At 37.5% G+C, this 18,625-nt stretch overlaps 1 protein-coding gene across 12 annotated transcripts in view; it reads right to left on the reverse strand.

The window, feature by feature from the left end:
• APBB2 (amyloid beta precursor protein binding family B member 2) overlaps positions 1-18,625 on the reverse strand; it is a 423,157-nt gene that overhangs the window by 208,185 nt on the left and 196,347 nt on the right. The window lies entirely within an intron of this gene.

The raw sequence follows: 18,625 nt of genomic DNA on the forward strand, positions 1-18,625 counted from the left end.
GAGGGCAAGGCTCATTGCTCTGATATAATTAAAAGGACAGGCTTATTCCAAACTGCTGAGGAACAGCCAACAGCGATGGGTTGCTCGTCCATGATGATCTCTGGGCCTGCCTCCTCACTTGTTCTGTACCCTTTTATGGATGTTTAAAGCAATTTAGTCATTTTTAAAAGTTCATCTTTTAATGGTCCCTGTTATCGAGAAAGGAGCACGGAGCTGAGTGTGTTTGTACGGGAAGTTTAGAAAGGTTAGAATACCAAGATTCTGATGACTCTTTAAAATGTACAATTCTCATAGGAAACTGAGTTAATTTAAGTCCAGGCTCTTACAAAGCTTTTTCTTTTAATGAGATGAAAATAAAAATTCATTTTCTCATATTTTCCAAGATTGTTCCACAAACACATTTTAACTCAAGGACAATATTCTTCCTGTTGTTTTATCCATTCAAAAATAGAGGCACAAAGTGAGATACATTTGGCTAGTCCAATTTGTTTACTTCCTAATGAATGAGAATGTTATATAATCTAAAATAAGTTTGGGGAAAACCTAATTATAAAATAATTCATATGATCACTATTTTTGCAACTGAGTCTAAAGACTTTTAGAGTGAAATATACTAATCCATAATTATAAATCCTAATCAAAGCATTCTCTCATTTTCTACATTATGGGAGGACATGGAATGTGATTCAAATTCAACTTTTCTGACACATAAGGCACACTTGTGTCCATATTTTTTCCCTCAAAGAATAATATCCAATGCTGAGCTCAAAGGCAAAGGACCGATGGCAGGACCACTACCCAATATTTTAAAAATCCTCTCGTGATTTTAAAGCAAAATATAAAAGCATTTAATTGCAAACTGTCTGGCAGCAACTATTCTTCCTTCCAGCCGGGTTCTCATAAAGCTTATTAATGAAAATCCATATTGCTGATATGCCCCGTGATGATGCTATTAAGGCTAAATAAACTTCCAATCTGGCTAGAGATGAGAGCATTCATGTGAAAACATGAGGACATTAGATCTAAACAAAACAAAGGGGGAAAACACACACACATTCTAAGTCAGGAAAAGCGGCTCCATCCTCCTGATGAAGCAACATGAGGAGAGGCTGATGTTATGCACAGCAGAACACTCCTCCATTTAACCAGACAAGAAGTGTTTTATTAAGCACCTACCAAGTGCCAGGTAAGGGCACCTAGAGGGCACAGTGGATGGAGTCCTGGTCTAGAATCAAGAAGATTCTCCTTACTGTGTTCAAATATAGCCTCAGAAATTTACTAGCTGTGAGACTCTGTGAAAGTCACTTAACCCTGCTTGCCTCAGATTCCCCTTCTGTAAAAATGGGCTAAAAAAAGAAAATGCAAATGTAGGGTCACAGAATCAGACTGAAACCAACCAAAATGTGTCAAGCACTGTGTTAAGTGAATTCACATGTGGACAGGACACTGGCTATCAAAATTTCATCAAAACCTCCTGACCAATCAAAACTCTGAAAAACTGAAATAAACTGATAGACTCCTTCCTCTTCTTCATACAAAGTTTTCATTTCTATTGCTGCCATTCTAATCCAGGCTTCATTCTCTCAAGAATAGAATGTTTTAAACAGCATCCCAAATTGCCTCACTACCTCCAGTCTGTCTCTGTTCCAACTCAATCTACACATTACTTCCTAAAATAACACTTGGCACAAAGTGTTCCCCAATGGTATATTTGCTCAAGAATTTTCAATGGCTCCCTGTTGTCTAGAGAAATAAGCTCCTTCATCTGGCCTTTAAGAGATTCACAATCAGGCCCCTCTCTGTGCTTACAATAATATTTTGTATTCCTCCCCTTACATGAATCACTGAACTTGGGGTCAGAAGAAAGAAGTTTAAACACATATAGGTTCCATACTTGGACAATAAACTCTGACTCCCTGTAAAATGCAAAATTACTACTTGTGCTATTATGTAACAGGCTTTTAAAAATTATTATTAAATACAATGCCATTGTGAGTAGATAGTAAAAATAAGAGATATTTGTATAATATTTTAAAGCTGGCAAAGCATTTTCTATATTTCATTTCATCTGAAGCTCACAACAATCTGTGAAGTAAGCAATAAAAGTATTTTACCCTCCTTTGATGTATGAGGGCCTGAGATGACATTCAAAAAGGTTAGGAGTAACAGGATCACAGAGCTAATAGATAAGAGGCAGAATTTGAACCCAGATTTTCTTGATTCAACATTCTCTATCCACAAAACTGCTATCAACCATGCTACTTCTTTAAATCCTAAAGGTATATATGTAGAAGCTGTTAACATTGGCCTCTAGAATACCTCTTAATTTGTTCCCTTTATTCCCTCTATAGGGGATCTCTCCTCATGGGCCTCCATTGAAGTCCTTACCCTTCCTGGAGTCCCCAAGCATCTGGTCACAATACCTTCTATTCCAATCACTAATGCACTTCCTATTTAGTCACTTAGCAGATATTCTCTGTACACTCATTTGTTTGTCTTCCCAACTAAACTGTAAGTTTCTTTTTTTTTTTTATTTTATTCATTTTTCCAAATTTTCCCCTCCCTCCCTCCACTCCCTCCCCCCGATGGCAGGCAATCGCATACATTTTACATGTGTTACAATATAACCCAGATACAATATGTGTGTGTAAATCCCATTTTCTTGTTGCACGTTAATTATTAGCTTCCGAAGGTGTAAGTAACCTGGGTAGATAGACAGTAGTGCTAACAATTTACATTCGCTTCTCAGTGTTCCTTCTCTGGGTATATAAACTATAAGTTTCTTAAGGACCAGGACCGACAGTGTCTTTTGTCTCTTACTACCAGTACCCAAATACTTGATAAATGTTATCTGATGATATTGAGAAGTCTCTTATCTCCCTTCTCTGTGGCTCCCGTTCTCTCATGAAGATGCATCCAAATACAAGACAGGTCCAAAATAAAACAGGGATCAGTCCAATAATTTTTGGTAAGGTAGAAATATATGCTCCAAGAGATCATTCCTTCACATTGATGAAGGAAACGGCTATGAACAAGGATTCTGGCTCTAGATACACAAAAGTGAGAGGTACAGAAAACATGCACCTGCTATTCCAAGGGAACAGGGGAACTGGTACAAGTGTATATTCCTGCACTGGGTACAGCACAATCCAGTTATAGGGCTGACACTCACCCCTGCCAGATAGATTACTACTTCTAAAAAGAGTTTACCACAAGTACACATCATGAACTAAACAGAACATCTTTGTGTTTTATTCAGAATCACAGCAGGACAAAGAAATACTGATAGCAGCCACTCAACAGCTCCAACTAAAATGGTCACAAACAAGAACGAGATGAAGGCTTAATCTGCTTAATAGGGCCTCTTATCTAACTATTAGAGAAAACATAAGAAATGAACTGCCTCATAAAGCAGATGGTCTTCTCTAGTTTCTTAACAAGATAATTAAAGGAAACTAAAGAGCGAGGATCTGCTAAATTGACCATGGAAAATGATTTAATCTGAACCAGACTGTAGGAGTTTCTGAAAAAGGGATTTCCAGTTTCCCCATAAAACTGACACAAGTCATTTGACAATATCTAAATCAAGAAAGAGAGCCATTCCGAGGGCACTTGCTTCCTGGGCAAGATGGACCAATCTGGCAGGCCACACTAACGAACCAGGGTGGGAGGTGTGGGATTAACATGGCCCCACAGACAGAAAAGTAAAAGGGTTGGTCATTTATGGGTTTGAGCTCTTCCTGGTTCTGCTACAAAATGGCTTGTGACCTTGACCGACTTCTCTCATTTCCCCATCTGAAAAACCAGAAATAATACCATGAAGTTTCTTTTCTGCCTTTCTGCAAAAGAAAGACCAAATGGTGGCATTTAAAAGGAATTAGTACTTGAGGATAGAACAAAGGAGAAGAATACAACGCAAGGAAACTGAAGTCTCTTTACCCACAATGCAACTCAATGTTATGATCAAGATCTTTCATTATAGTCCCAGTGAGCTAACTATTTAAATGGATGAGAGGCTCCTGCAGGGTCCAGGCTGATTTTTGGTGGGGATTTTTCAGTAACTGTTTTCCCTTCTCCTAGTGAAAGTACCTGGCATTCAGCAGATGCTGAATTTAAATGAATAAAACTCAGAAAATATATTTGTCATAGGGGTTTACTCCTGGGACAGAAACATTTTTCCAAATAATGTTTCCAAGAATCCGGCAAGCACAGAAATATATTCTTCAAAAGCAGACAGGTTGCCAACTTGTGGGGATGGTGTTTAAAAAATTCTTCATGGGAGAGACTCAACTGTATGTTCTAACTTTGTTTTTTGCATCTTTGACTATGCCTAGACTATATGGCATGGTGAACAGAAGGTTAATATTGTCTCTAAGTTCTGGATTCAAAATCGACTTCTGTCACTGGTTACCTCTATTATCTTGGGAGAGTTGACTTCTCAGAATCTCTATTTCTTCAGATGTGAAATGTATGATACAAATAGATATAGATATAGATATAGATATAGATATAGATATAGATATAGATATGATATATATATACACACATATATATATATATGGGAAAATTGTTATTATATTTTTCTTGAATAAACATGCAATTATATTACAAAGGAGTTAAAGACAAAATAATTCAAAGTTGGAATATTTTGTAGCTTAATATTCATTGGATACCACTACTACAAAGGGATCATAAAAAATGGAAAAGGACCCATATGTGTTTGTGTGTGTGTGTGTGTGTGTGTGTGTGTGTGTGTGTGTGTATCAGCTATTTTTGTGGTGTCAAAGAATTGGAAATTAAGAGAATGCCCATCACGTGGGAAATGGCTGAACAAGTTGTGGTATATGAATGTAGCAGACTACTACTGTGGTCTAAAAAAGGATGAGCAGGTAGATTTCAGAAAACCTGGAAAGACTTACATGAACTGATGCTGAGTGGAGTGAGCAGAAGCAGAAGAACATTGTACACAGAAACAGCAACACTGTATGATGACGAACTATGACAGACTTAACTCTTCTCAGCAAAACAATGATGCAAGATGATTCAAAAGGCCTCGTGACAGAAAACACCATCCACATTCAGGGAAGAACTATGGAGTCTGAATGCAGATTGAAGCATTGTATTTCTACTTTTATTTTTCTTTCACATGGTTTTAAGGTCCCTTTGTTCTAATTCTTCTTTCACAACAACTAATGTGGAAATATGTTTAATATTCTTGTACATGCACAACCTGTATCAGATGGATTGCCATCTTAGGGAGGGGAGAGAGAAAGAGGGAGAGAGAAAAATGGAAATCATAATATTATAAAAGTAGATGTTGAAAAAATACTTTGAAAAATTCATTAGAAATCATACCATTTAATAGAACTGTGACACAGCCCAAGACTCAAATGACTGCCCATTTATTTTCTTGCCTGTTTTAGGACATACCAAATTAATTATTTTCAAATTTACTAAGAAATATTTATTAAAAGCCCATTATATATCAGATATATAAGAAGCATAGTCACAAAAAAAATGGAAGAACTATATATTAAGTTCAATGCTCTGTATTTTACAATAGTCTTAAAAGGAAACAAAACCTCCTCAAAGCTGTTAAATCAAGTTCGCCATAACAATTTTTATTTTTTGGCTGAGGTAATTAGGATTAAGGGACTTGCTCAGAGTCACAATTGACCCTAGGAAGTATTAAGTGTCTGATATCAGATTTGAACTCAGGTCCTCCTGACTTCAGGGCTTGTGCTCTATTCACTGTGCCACCTATATGCCCCACCATATAATTTCTTAAAACAATTTGCATTATGTTTAATTTTCCACAATTTTTTCCTGTCATTTAATGATAGCTTAGAACTTAGCTAATTATTACAGGCATTTATTAATTTAATAATCAATACTGTTATTCACCATACAATTTCTTAAAATAATTTATATTTATTTTCTACAAATTTTTCCTGTCATTTAATGATAGCTTGGAACTAGGTTAATTATTACAGGCATTTGTTAATTTAATAATCCATACTATTCTTTACAAGCTTTTCCCTTTGATAATGGTCCCTAGTTTATAAAATAACCTCTTTCTGAAACAATTCAATTTCTTAAAATAATTAGTATTTCATATTTTAGCCCAACTTCATTTGTATCATTTTTATTATTTAGCAAGCATCATATATTTAATATTAAATGTCATTTAATAATAATTGCTGTTTTCATTTTAGTATCAAAGGAAAACCTCTGGAAAAGATGTATTTTTTAAGAAATAAGCACAAAGCACAATTACTTTATTATATTCTGGATGCTTTAACACAGTAATGATATATGACTATGATAGATCTTACATTTAATTTGCAATTACATAGATTAAATACAATGAAAACTATCAGATTTTTAAAATTCTTTTTTATTTTTTGCTTACTATCATAGGACCGGTGCTCTTTTGATGTGGTATATACTTCTTCTACTAACTAGTCAGATGTTCTTGGCAGAGGCCAAAAGATTCATCCACCATTCAAAAACTTAGTGATAAAACTCTCTAAATTTAGAGACAGCACCAGACTACATAGAATGGGCCTTTCATTGTGAAATAAAGAAATCTTTGGATAATTTTAATATCTTTCAGAGCTTGCTCTGTGAACTCAGGGAGCCTTCTACACCAGGCTGAAGAGAAAGAATATTATTCTAAGAAAAAGAATACTAAAATAATTGAATTTCAGTAGAAGGTTATTGTCTGGCAAGAAGAAAAGCTAATCTGGTTATTATATTTCAATGGTATTCACAGTCCATTATCAGACCAGGTCTTCCAATATTTCATGTCTTAAAATGAAATTCAGGTCATTCCATCTCATAAAAACTCTAGGTAACCCAAAACATAAGATTAATGGGAAGGGGGCAAGAGGGAAGTAAAAAATGTTGGTATGGAGATGATTATAATTATACTTCTTATAATTATCAAATAATATATAATAAAAATACTTCTTATAATTAATAAATTATATCAATAAATATTTCTTATAATTAATAAATTATATCAATAAATACTTCTTATAATTAATAAATTATATAATAAAATACATTTTATGATTAATGAATCATATAATAATAAAATTTATACTTTTTATTGATGAGCTCATGCAATATTTTGTGTTATAGCTATCTGGGTTTGTGTCTTATGCCATCACCAGAGTAGAAGCTTCCTGAGGACGAGAAAGATGTCTTATTTAGGGTTTGCATCTGTCTCGACATCCGGTAAAGTGCTTTGAGTGTATTGAGCACATGATGTTTATTGGAAGACTACTACATCATTGGCTAACAGCGTACACTTCATTGTGGTGTGATTTATTTATTTAAAGGCCTTTCCAACGGCCTGGGAGGTTCTACCAGATTGGGGTACCTGTGAATTGAATACATAGAGTAGGAAAGAGAGCCTGGCTTTGACACCTAAAGGACTCATTAATTCCTAGGTGAAGGATTCTTTAAAGGGGGACATCTAGAACATCAGCCCTGCAGTCAAGAGTTCTAATCTGACACTATATGATCCTGGACTACTCACTTAACCCCAACTGCCTTACAACAGCAGCAACAAATAACACACACACACACAAATGAAAGACATACGCTTTTTAAAGACTGAGCTAATTAATTACATATGCGTTTTTAAAAATGCTTCCTTTTGCTCATTAAGGGGAAAAACTCCATTTCCAACACTCTTATCTCTTTGGCCTCAGCATTTTTTTTAAAAAAAGAGCAAGACTGAGTAGGTGTAAAGAAAAACCCACTCAGGTAAATCAAAACTCAGGTCTTTCAAAAGTTTAACATTTACAATATTCTGATAATGTTTAAGCATTAACTATTGTTCAAGACCCAAGTGTGACATTGTTTTAAATATACATATACATACATACACACAAGAACAGGTGCCACACTGGTTTATGATATATGCATAAAATAACAATTTAACATGCAAACTAAATCAGGGATTCATACCTTGGGGTCCATTAAGTTAAAAAAAAACATTTGATCACAATTTCAGTGTAATTGGTTTTCTCCATAATCCTATGCATTTTATTTTTAAATATTTATATTGAAATATATATATACAAACATATATATTTATACTGAAATATATAGTGGACCCTTATCCACTAGGCTTCATCAAAAGTGAACATGACATAAAAAAGGCTAAAAACTTCTGGACTAGAAAAACCAAACTACTTTAATATTAGCATCTTTTAGGTGTTAATAACACATTTACGTGATGTCTCAAGGTATATAAAGCTTTGACCTTGCATGTTTATTATCAGGGTTGTTTTTCTTGGGTTTTCAATTGAGGGTTATCAAAAGGGGATGACTATAGGGTAGAAAAAGAGAAAGAAAGAAAAAGAAAAGGAAAGAGATAGAAAAAAGGAGAAAAAAGAGAGAAAGAAAGAGAAAAAAGGAGAGAGAAAGAGAAAGAAAGAAAAGTCTTTAAAATGCTCAGAAGAAAAAGGTACATACTCTCTGACCCAGAAATACCATTTCTACATCTATATCCCAAAGAGATCAAAGAAAAGGGAAAAGGACCTATTTGAACAAAAATATTTATAGTAGCTCTTTTTGTGGTGGCAAAAATTTGGAAACTGAGGGGATGAGCAACAATTGGGGCATGGCTGAACATGTGGTGGTATATGAATATGAGGGAATGCTTCTGTATTATACTATATAATACTAGAAATGATGAGGGGGATGGTTTCAGAAAAACTTGGGAAGACTAATGTGACCTGATACAGAATTGAAGTGAACAGAAATGGGAAGTCATTATATATAGTAGCAGCAATATTGCAACAATATTGATTAACTAGTTAGCTCTGATCAAGACAATGATCCAAGATGCTTCAGAAGGATTCGCGATGAAAAATGTTTTCCACTTCCAGAGAAAACTGATGAACTCTAAGAGCACAATGAAGTATAATTTTCTCTCTTTGATTTTCTTGCTTTTTTGCAGCATGGATAATATGGAAATGTTTTGCATGACTTCACACATATATTGCTTGCCTTCTCTGTAGGTATGGGAAAGAATCTGAATCTCAAAAAATTTTAAAAAGAATGTTTAAAAAAAAAAGTTTTCTGAGTGCTCAGAAGGGAAGGAAAGCTAGAAGAAAAGAAGATAAATGGATCAACACTGAAAGTTGCATGTAGAATTTATTATGTACTTAAAAGGAAAATCAAAGTAGACATAATCAAAATTTGAAGTCCCACAATCTTCTTTTTCTGTTCTATTTTGGAGGTAAAAATGTGTGTTTTAACTGGTATTTCATAAATCCAGAATTTTTAAATGGCAGCAACGATGATAATTTTGACTCTCACTCTCATGAGCTCTGAGACCATATACAAGTGACAGAACCTGGGCTGGAAGCAATCTCAGAGGCTCCCCAGCCCAGCCTGTGCCTGGATGAGAAAACCCTCAAAAACATATCTACTAAGCGGTCATCCTACTTTTGCTTGAAGACTTCCCCCCCTCCCCCAGGGCTGGTGTTAAGTGACTTGCCCAGGGTCACACAGCTAGGAAGTGTTTGTTAAGTGTCTGAGACCAAATTTGAACTCAGGTCCTCCTGAATTTAAGGCTGATGCTCTATCCACTGCACCACCTGGCTGCCCCCGCTTGATGACTTTTAATGAGGATCATCAAGGGCCATCCCTGTTTACCCGGGCAGCTTATTCCAATTTAGCTCTGTCAGAAAACTTTTCATTTCAGAAAAAGTCTAATCCTTCTTCTACAAGGCACCTCTACTTCCTTAGGGAGAAGAATGACAATAAGGTATTTGTGAAGGCTTTGCTCAGCCTGGCTGAACGTTCTTGGTTTGTACAACTGATTCCCAGATGGCATCATCTCCTCTGAATGCTGTCCACTTATCAATACGCTTCTAAAATATCCCACTCGGAACTGATCACAACAAACCACTGGTATCAGAACAATGTAAAACACACACACACGTACACGTCTTCCATACTATGCTGTCGTTATCTTACACTTGTGAAGCTGATTTTTTAATTTAACACAAGAGTAAGATTTTATATTTTTCTCTGTAAAGTTTCGTTTTATTGGATTCAACCCAACATGATAGCCTGTTGAACCTTTTTTGGATCCAGACTGCCATCCGATGTGGCTAGCTGCTAGCTTTGTGTTCACTATAAATTTGTTAAGCACAAGATAGATCTACTGATGTCACTGATAAAACTGTTAAACAGTCAAGGTCCAAACACAGATTCTTAAGGCATTCAACTCACTTTGCTGCAGGCTGTACAGGGAAGAGCACTAACCCTGGAAGGAGAAGACCTGAATATAAAGCGAGACCCTACTACTTATCGCCACGGTAATCTCAGCCCAGGACCAGCTTCATTCCCCTCCCAGGTGTGTTTCTGACTCTCCAGATTTCACAATGAGCCTTCAGCTACCATCACACCCTGGAAATACCCTCAATGCCTGGGCTTTCTCATTCTGGAGCTCTCCTATACACCTTCTCTCTTTGACAAAACTTTCCACCCTTTCCTTCCAGCTCCCAATTACGTGATGTTGTGCTCTATTAAAATCTAAAATTCTTGAAGGTAAGGGCTTTTTTTCTTGCATTTGGATCCTCAGGGCTCAGTACAGAGCCTGGTATGTAAGTGCTTAGCAGGGATTTGTGCCTGTGCTTGCCTTCCTGAATTATATCATAATCCTTAGCCTTAGTTTCCCCATCTGTAAAATGAGAGAATTGGACAGAAAGGAGAGACTCTTTCTGGATTTATAATCCCAGGGATTTTTTTCCCCAAAATACATGCAAAGATAGTTTTCAACATTCACCCTTGCAAAATTTTGTGTTGCAAACTTTTCTCCCTCCCCTAGACAGCAAGTAATCCAATACAAGGTTAAATATGTGCAATTCCTCTAAACATATTTCCACATATATCATGTTGCACAAGAAAAATCAGATCAAAAGGGGAAAAAAGGAGAAAGAAAAAAGCAAGCAAACAAAAAACAACAAACTGTGAAAACACTACGTTGTGATCCACAGTCAGTCTCTGTGGTCTCCCTGGATGCATCACCTAGAGCATCTTAATGTGGAGACCAAGAAGAGCTCAGAGATGTAAGGGGGTCCACTCACCCATCAAATCAGCCCTTCCCTGGGGCTATCCATCCAACCAGGATCAAAAAATTCAGGGCTGTCTTTGATACTCTCTCTTATTTATCCCCCATGTCAAATTAAGTCGATAAACATTTATTATTGCCATTATTGTTCAGTCAATGAGACATATTCACCAGGACCAGGTGATCCAGCTGTCCATGGAGTGGTTTGCCATTTCCTTCTCCAGTGGATCCTTTATCGCCAATCAGAGGTTAAGTGACTTGCTCAAGGTCACACAGTTAGGTTGGGTTTGAACTCAGGTATTCCTAAGACTCCAAGCCCAGTGCTCTCTCCACTGATCTGCCACAGACATTCATTAAGTGTTTACTATGGACTAGCCATTGAGGTAAGCCCTGGGGATACAAAGAAAGGCAACTCTCCCCCCACCAAAAAAGTCACAGCCCTTAAAGCTAACAAGGAGTAGAAGGAGGGAGGCAGATTAATGTTAATTGGATTAATTGTCAATTTATCTTTCAAAATGTCTCTCATCCATCTCTTTTCCCCTTCTTCCTATTCTCACTGCCATGAGGGTCTGGAACTGAGTAACTGATGCCGAGGCTATTACCAAAGCTGATTTGGTCTCCACGCCGCCATTGCTCTCTACTCCAATATATCCTTACATTTCTGCCAGACTAAATTTCCTAAAGCGCAGTTTCAATCACATCCGTCCCCACAAAATACTTCTGACTATGTGAAACAATGGTCTTCACTGACTATCAAATTTTGATCAAAATGTCTCATCCAGGCATTTAGGATCCTCCTTCATATGGGGCCATCCTATTATTGCCCTTATATATTATGTGATTTTCACACACTGGGCTGACCTTTAATACAACACTCCCACTTCTTCTCCTCCTTAGAGCCTGTACTTATACTGCTCCTTCTGCCATATCTTTTTTCCTGGATCTCCTAGAATCAGCCGGAGTCAGGATAAGCAAAAGTCTTTATTCTTGGTCTTTTGGGGTCGCCATCAGGGGATTAGACCTAGCAATCTCCACACCTCCTTCCTCTCTCTCCACCGCCAGGAGAAGGATCCTGCCGGTCCTACTCCACCCTCTCATCGCTCTCTCTTCCTTCTTTGTCCACCCCCACCGATCCAGCACAGAATAGTTGGGGAGGGTCATTCTCCAAGCACATGTTAATAGAGAATTGTCCAACTGGTAATTAGCCCTAGTGCTAGGTTACCTTGCATCTGCTCCGTTCTAGCCCTCTACACTTTTTCACTGAGGTACTCGGAGGAAGTCATGCTTTAAAGTGTGGCTATTCCCCTATCACCTTCACCTAACATTTCCCAATCACATCAGCTCGGTTCGATGGAGGGTCCTGACTAATCCGCCATCACCACTCCTCCTGCAACATATCCCTCATCCCAAATACTGTTTCTGAGGCATGGCATCGCCCTTACAATATTTATCTCCAAATATCACGTTTCTATGGATTCACTGAAGGACATGAGGTCATTTATTGATCATGAATTAACAGGGTGTGGATAAAGGAATGGGTCAGTCCAGTGGACAGAGACCGAAACTTCTTATCCAACTCCAAATCCTCCTTCTGAGCTCTAGTTGACAGAGCAGCCCAGGAAACAGAATAGCACAGTGCTGGAAAAGACACTGAATAAGAAATCAGATTCAGTTCAAATCAGGTTCAGTCCCAAGACCATCAATTAATTGTCTCATCTGTAAAAATAACGGGACTGGATCAATGACCCGTAAAGCCCCTTTCCAATTCTTAATGTTGATGTTCTCAGACTCCCAAACTATAGAAGGGACCACAAAGTTTTCTAAAATTAGAAGCTTAGAATTTGGCCATAAAAAATTTGGAATCAGAAAACTTAGTATTATTATTATCCTCAAATCGAATAAAGACCTTTGAACTTTTCCATTTGCAAGATTCCAGGCTATTTACGTTATCTCCCGCCAGTAATACTCTGGCTTCCTATGAAGCCGTAAATAAACCCAATCTCTTTCATCAGTAACCTGACTAAGGCTACCATAAAAAATGGCAATGAGGAAGATACTGTCCATGAAGTACAGTTCACCGGCACTTTTTTCCAACAAGGGCACACGAACGACTTCATTTATACTAGGGATTAAACTTCAAGTCCACAACTCATCGCCTTCATTTATGAAAATCGTTTGGTACAAGTTAGATATTCTTTTCAAAGGCTATACTAAAACTTCCCAGAAGCTGTTTTTATATACTTTAAGAAGTGATTCCAGATAAGTGTACATTAAAGTGTCAAATACTGCAGAGAATGAAGATTATCACCATTTTTATAACCGTGCTCTAAAATTCTATCATGCTAGCTTAGGTAATAGTGTACACTGTCCTTGCAACCAAATACCAGTTCCTCACATCAATTAACTTGGGATGCTTTTTATTATAAAAGCTGAAACTCTCTGACCATAATTACATTTTTAAAATATCTACTATCACTTTCTCCTCTGTGACCAAGTATAAACTGGGAATATGACTAGACAGCAGGAGAAGAACCTTATTGCTTAATACCCGTGACTCATAGCCCAGAGAGGTAGGGAAGACTTCCTGAGGTCGGATCCCCCTCATTCCAACACCAGGTATATAGACCAGACAGGAGAGAAGCTTGTCAGCTTCTGGACTGACCTCCCTTCTTGCCTCATTTTCTTGGGATAATTAATGGCTATTCCCAGCACAGGGACCGGACTATCTCCATCTGGACCATCTAATGCAGCACCATATATATCTGATTGGCCATCTATTGATCTTATCCCCTTACTTTCCACGGCGAATCTATTCTCGTGTCACTTTTCCCCAAGATCAATAACACCCTACTATCCAACTTTTTACTGATGTCTCTGGAGTCTGCCTCTCGTCACAATGCATTTTCATTCTCCACACCAGCCTCAAATCTCGCCCTCCTGTTACTTCTATAAAAGTCTCTTCTTCACTGTTAACCATGTCTCTGCTCACACTTCCCCAATCATATCCTCTCCTACCTCTTCAAGTAAGCTCTACAAAACTCTACAGCTACCTATTGCTCACTTGTTCTATTATACAGTTCAGTAACTAATTATATAATGTCTGTCTCAGTGTTCACTGATATTTAATGCTTGCTAGTCCTATCCCCCTCCCCATAGGAAGACTGCAAATTACCTGCTGGGACCCTATTTTAGACTATTTCTGCATCCCTGTACATAGTATTTAGTATGAAACTGCTCTTCAGCAACTGTTTGCTGACTGACTCTTACTACAAGTACTTTAAAATCCCAACCCACAGGAAAAAAAAAAAAAGAAGGAGGAGGAAAGCCTTCCTAAGTACTATCCATCTCCACCGGCTGGCAGAGCATGAGGATGAATTTCAACCCATCACCATATCTATCTTCTACGTACAGACTCTCAAGGAGATGTAGGGGACAAGTCACTCCTGATCAGATCTCTCTCCTCTCTTTCTGTGTCTCTGCTTCTTTCTCTCTTGTCTCTCTCCTCTCTCTCCCCCTCTGTGTGTCTCTCTCTCTCCCTCTCCCTCTCCCTTCCTTCTTTCTCTTATGGCCCGGGACAGGGGAGAAAGGAGGAGGCAAAGAATTAGACATCATAGAAAAAACACTATTGAGCCCCTGGGGAATCTTGCCAACAGTTTCCAGATTAATAATGTCATTTGAGTTGTGTATCATATTATTATTAAGCCCTAGGAGAAGAGGGACAGTTTTCACATGCAAACTGAAAATCATTGGAGGGAGAGGGAGATCTGGCACAGACTGAAGCATTCTTGGTACACAGTGAGAGGGAGGAGATTCAAATGGAGATAATCCCTTTAATATGTCATCATTAACTGATCAACTAACCGTGTAGTACCATAGATTTGCCATGCAAGCAAATATACTATATATATCGCACACGCACGTGTGTGTGTGTGTGTGTGTGTGTGTGTGTGTGTGTGTGTGTGTGTGTATGGGGCTGGGGCAGGACGAGGATAAGGGAGGAAAAATAGCTCATAGACTTCAGTCATGGTTCCAATTGTACAAAGTCAGTCCTCTCTAGATTTTGCTGGTCTCATTTTGCAAGTATTTTAATGAATTTATTTCAGTTCACCAAGAGTTCACCTCTCTGAGGACAGCTTTGAATTTCAGGTCTGCCAAAAACTGAGAAAACATCCAGCATACCTGGTGAGACAAGTTGATCTGGTCTATTTTCCAGAAATGAGCCCCACAATCCCCGGTAAATAAGTGAGCAAAGGAGAAAAACAAAATGTTTTCAAAAGAAGAAATGCAAACTGCAAACAGCCATATGTGAAAACAAAACAACAATAAGAACAACAAAAAATGGCCAAACTACTAATCAGAGAAATGAAAATTCAAGCCCCAGTTTTCGGTCTACACCCATCAAACTGGGAAAGAAAATAAAGGGGGCAAATAGTCAGTGGAGGAGACACTGTGGGAAGACAGGGACACATTAATACGTAGATGATGGAACTGCAAAGTGGCCCAAGCCTTCTGGAAAACAATTCAGAGTCACTTGAGAAAACTTACTAAATTGCTTATCTGTTTTAACCTCATAATCCTGCTACTGGGCATGCATTCTAAGAAAGACAAAGGCAAGAAGGAAATTAAATGTTCATGGCAAGTTTCTGGTGAGAAACAAAGTGGGTCTCCATTGCTGAGAGAATGGTTGAACAAATTGTAGTATATCTCAATGTAAAGGAATCATAACTAATATATAACAATAATGTTAATATTAGGGCACCTAATATTAATAACTAATATAGAAATAGAACTTTAAGATTTGCAATGCACTTTAGAAGAACTCTCTCATTTGAGCTTCATAACCACCTCGTGAAGTGGTTGCTATAACTATCCTCATTTTACAGACGGAAACAGAAGCTGAGAGGTGACTTGTCCACAGTCATGCAACTGATAAGCAGGTGAGGCAGGACTCAAAGCAGGGTCTTACTAACTCCAACTTCAGGGTTCTTCAAGAACACCTTTCGCAACCTCAGTATTGGACAAAAAGATGCCATGTAGCTGAGGGGATTTGAGAATCATGGGAAGATTTGTATAAACTGAAACAGAAGAAAGAAAGAGGCGGGGAATGATATATACAGTGGGTGTAAGTGAAAAGGTCACAAAAAGGAAATGGCCACCACAAATTCTAGAGGACAAATGAGGAAACCCTCCTCCTTCCTCTTGGGATGGCAAATGCAGCAGATATACACAAATTCAGCTGCCACGTGGCTGTTTTCTGGAAGGCTTTTCCTTTCTTAGAAAGAGGTCAGGGTTGGTGGTCAGGGAAGGATATATTAGAGGACAAGTATTGAACATGGTAAATGTGTCTTTTTTTTTTTTTTTTTAAACCTAACTATTTTTTGTTTACAAAGGAGGTTTTAGGGATTTTGAGGCAGGAAAATGATTTTTTTAAACATCAATTAAATATTAAAAATGAACCTAAACCACAAAATTTCACCTTTTTTAAACCTTCTTTAATGGCCTTGTTCAAAGCAAGGGACTCCCAGTATTCCCCTACTTGGCTCTTTCTGCAAAAAATTGTTCTGGCCAATTTCTAGGGGAAAACACATTTGTCTCACCTCAATCTTCTCCTAAGCACATTTTCCTAGCAAAGAATTTCCTCTGAAAACTAAGAAACTCTTTTATGGTTGTTCCATCAATCCATAATTTTCTCTATTATCTCAGGGACTTCATAGTAGAGAATAGGACAAAAATTGGGATTACAGGATTACAATACTTTGAGCTAGAATTGAATCTTGGAAGCTAGCTGAGACAGAGGAAACTAGGATCAAAGACCCAGAGAACTCAGAGGTCATCTAGCCAACTCCTTTCTGATTCAGATGAAAAAATCTAGGTCTAAAGATCACACAAATATAAAAAAAATTTGTCAATATAACAAAAATTGTCAATATAATAAAATTTGTCAATATAATAAAATTTGTCAATATAACAAAAATTGTCAATAATAAAATTTGTCAATATAACAAAAATTGTCAATATAATAAAATTTGTCAATATAACAAAAATTGTCAATATAATAAAATTTGTCAATACAATATTTGTCAAAGGCAGGGTCATATGAATTCAGAGTCAGTGTCCTTTTCATAGTACTACGCTGCCTTCTTCAATCCCCTCAACTTACAGATGAGTAAACTGAAATCCAGAAAGGAAAAGGGATTTCCTCAAAGACACAAAACCAAGACACAAAATGAGGTCCTCTACATGTAGATACAGTGTTCTCTGGACATATTACTCTTCCTACCTTTGAGGCTCATTTTCTTTCATGGCCAGATGTAAAATAGTGGGAGATGAGGTTTACTGGTCCCCATGCCTTTCCATCAGCAAAAGCCTGATGTGACAAGAAGGCAGAGAAGTTCTTCCCAGGTACCCAGGACATATCCTCCTAAATTTTATTTATGCAATATAGCCAGGAGTCAAACAGGTTTCTTTCCCGAGCTACAGATCCCTAGTGTATAAACATACCGAGTAAAACGACTCCAACTGACTTGGAAAGCATAGAGCAAATGAATTTCTTGTTTGCTTGTTGTCTGTTAATCTACTTGGTTCTACTCTGCCAAATGCCAAGAGGTTTAAAAAGAATTTGATTGCTTATTGTGTATGTTTATTTCATTAGTTGTCTTTGTCGATGGTTATTAAACTTTATATTAAATTTTTTAAATTAAAAAATTCCTGCTCAAGAAATTTCACATGGCACTGTTTTATTCTGTGCTAAGGAAAAGAAGAAACTTTTCCACAAGATGAAAATCAGGCAACCAAAGAAGGGAACCAATCAATTATCATTTACTCGGCTCTTGATGCATGATAGGCAGGGATAATCACTGGAAAGCAACAGTAAACACAGATCCTGTTCTCAGGAAGCCTGAATTCTAATTAGAGAAATGTATTCATAAATAATCATGCATAAGCTGTAAGCAGAGTAAATGCAAAGTAAAGTTAGAAGAGAAGGCACTATTGAGGGGTATGTAGCTGGAAAAGACATTTCTTTACCTCTTCTTTACAAAAGGTGCATACTGAACAATGTTCGAGGACAAGAAAAAAGGAAAATTAGTCAAAGGCTGAACTGCAAGAGATTGGTTATTCTGGACCGTGAAGTTTAAATTCACCTTTTACAAAGAGAGGAAAAACAAAAATGATCTTTCTTTGTTGTTGCTCTAGACAAGTTGCCATTCTACCATGAATATGAAACAAGAGCCACTGCAAGTGGACGCCCCAAAAGAAAGGGGTCAACCACAGACAGATACTCTCAAATATAATATTACAAAAAGAAAATTCTTCTTGTTCACTCCTAGGAATGGGAGTTCAGAACTCACAATGATCCGTGGCCATAAGGAGAAAGCTGATTTGAGTATGTGGGTCTGAGGTCCAGTTTCATAAAGCAAAGCAGAAATGGAGTTGGGAAGTGTTAGCAGAGGTCAAGCTAGACAGGAGGAAATGTGTAGGGGATGGAATTCAAATCAGGAGACTGGTGCATTGTGGGATCTGGAA

The sequence above is a fragment of the Sminthopsis crassicaudata genome, chromosome 6 (assembly GCF_048593235.1).
Source record: "Sminthopsis crassicaudata isolate SCR6 chromosome 6, ASM4859323v1, whole genome shotgun sequence".
In the NCBI taxonomy this organism is placed as follows: Eukaryota; Metazoa; Chordata; class Mammalia; order Dasyuromorphia; family Dasyuridae; genus Sminthopsis; species Sminthopsis crassicaudata.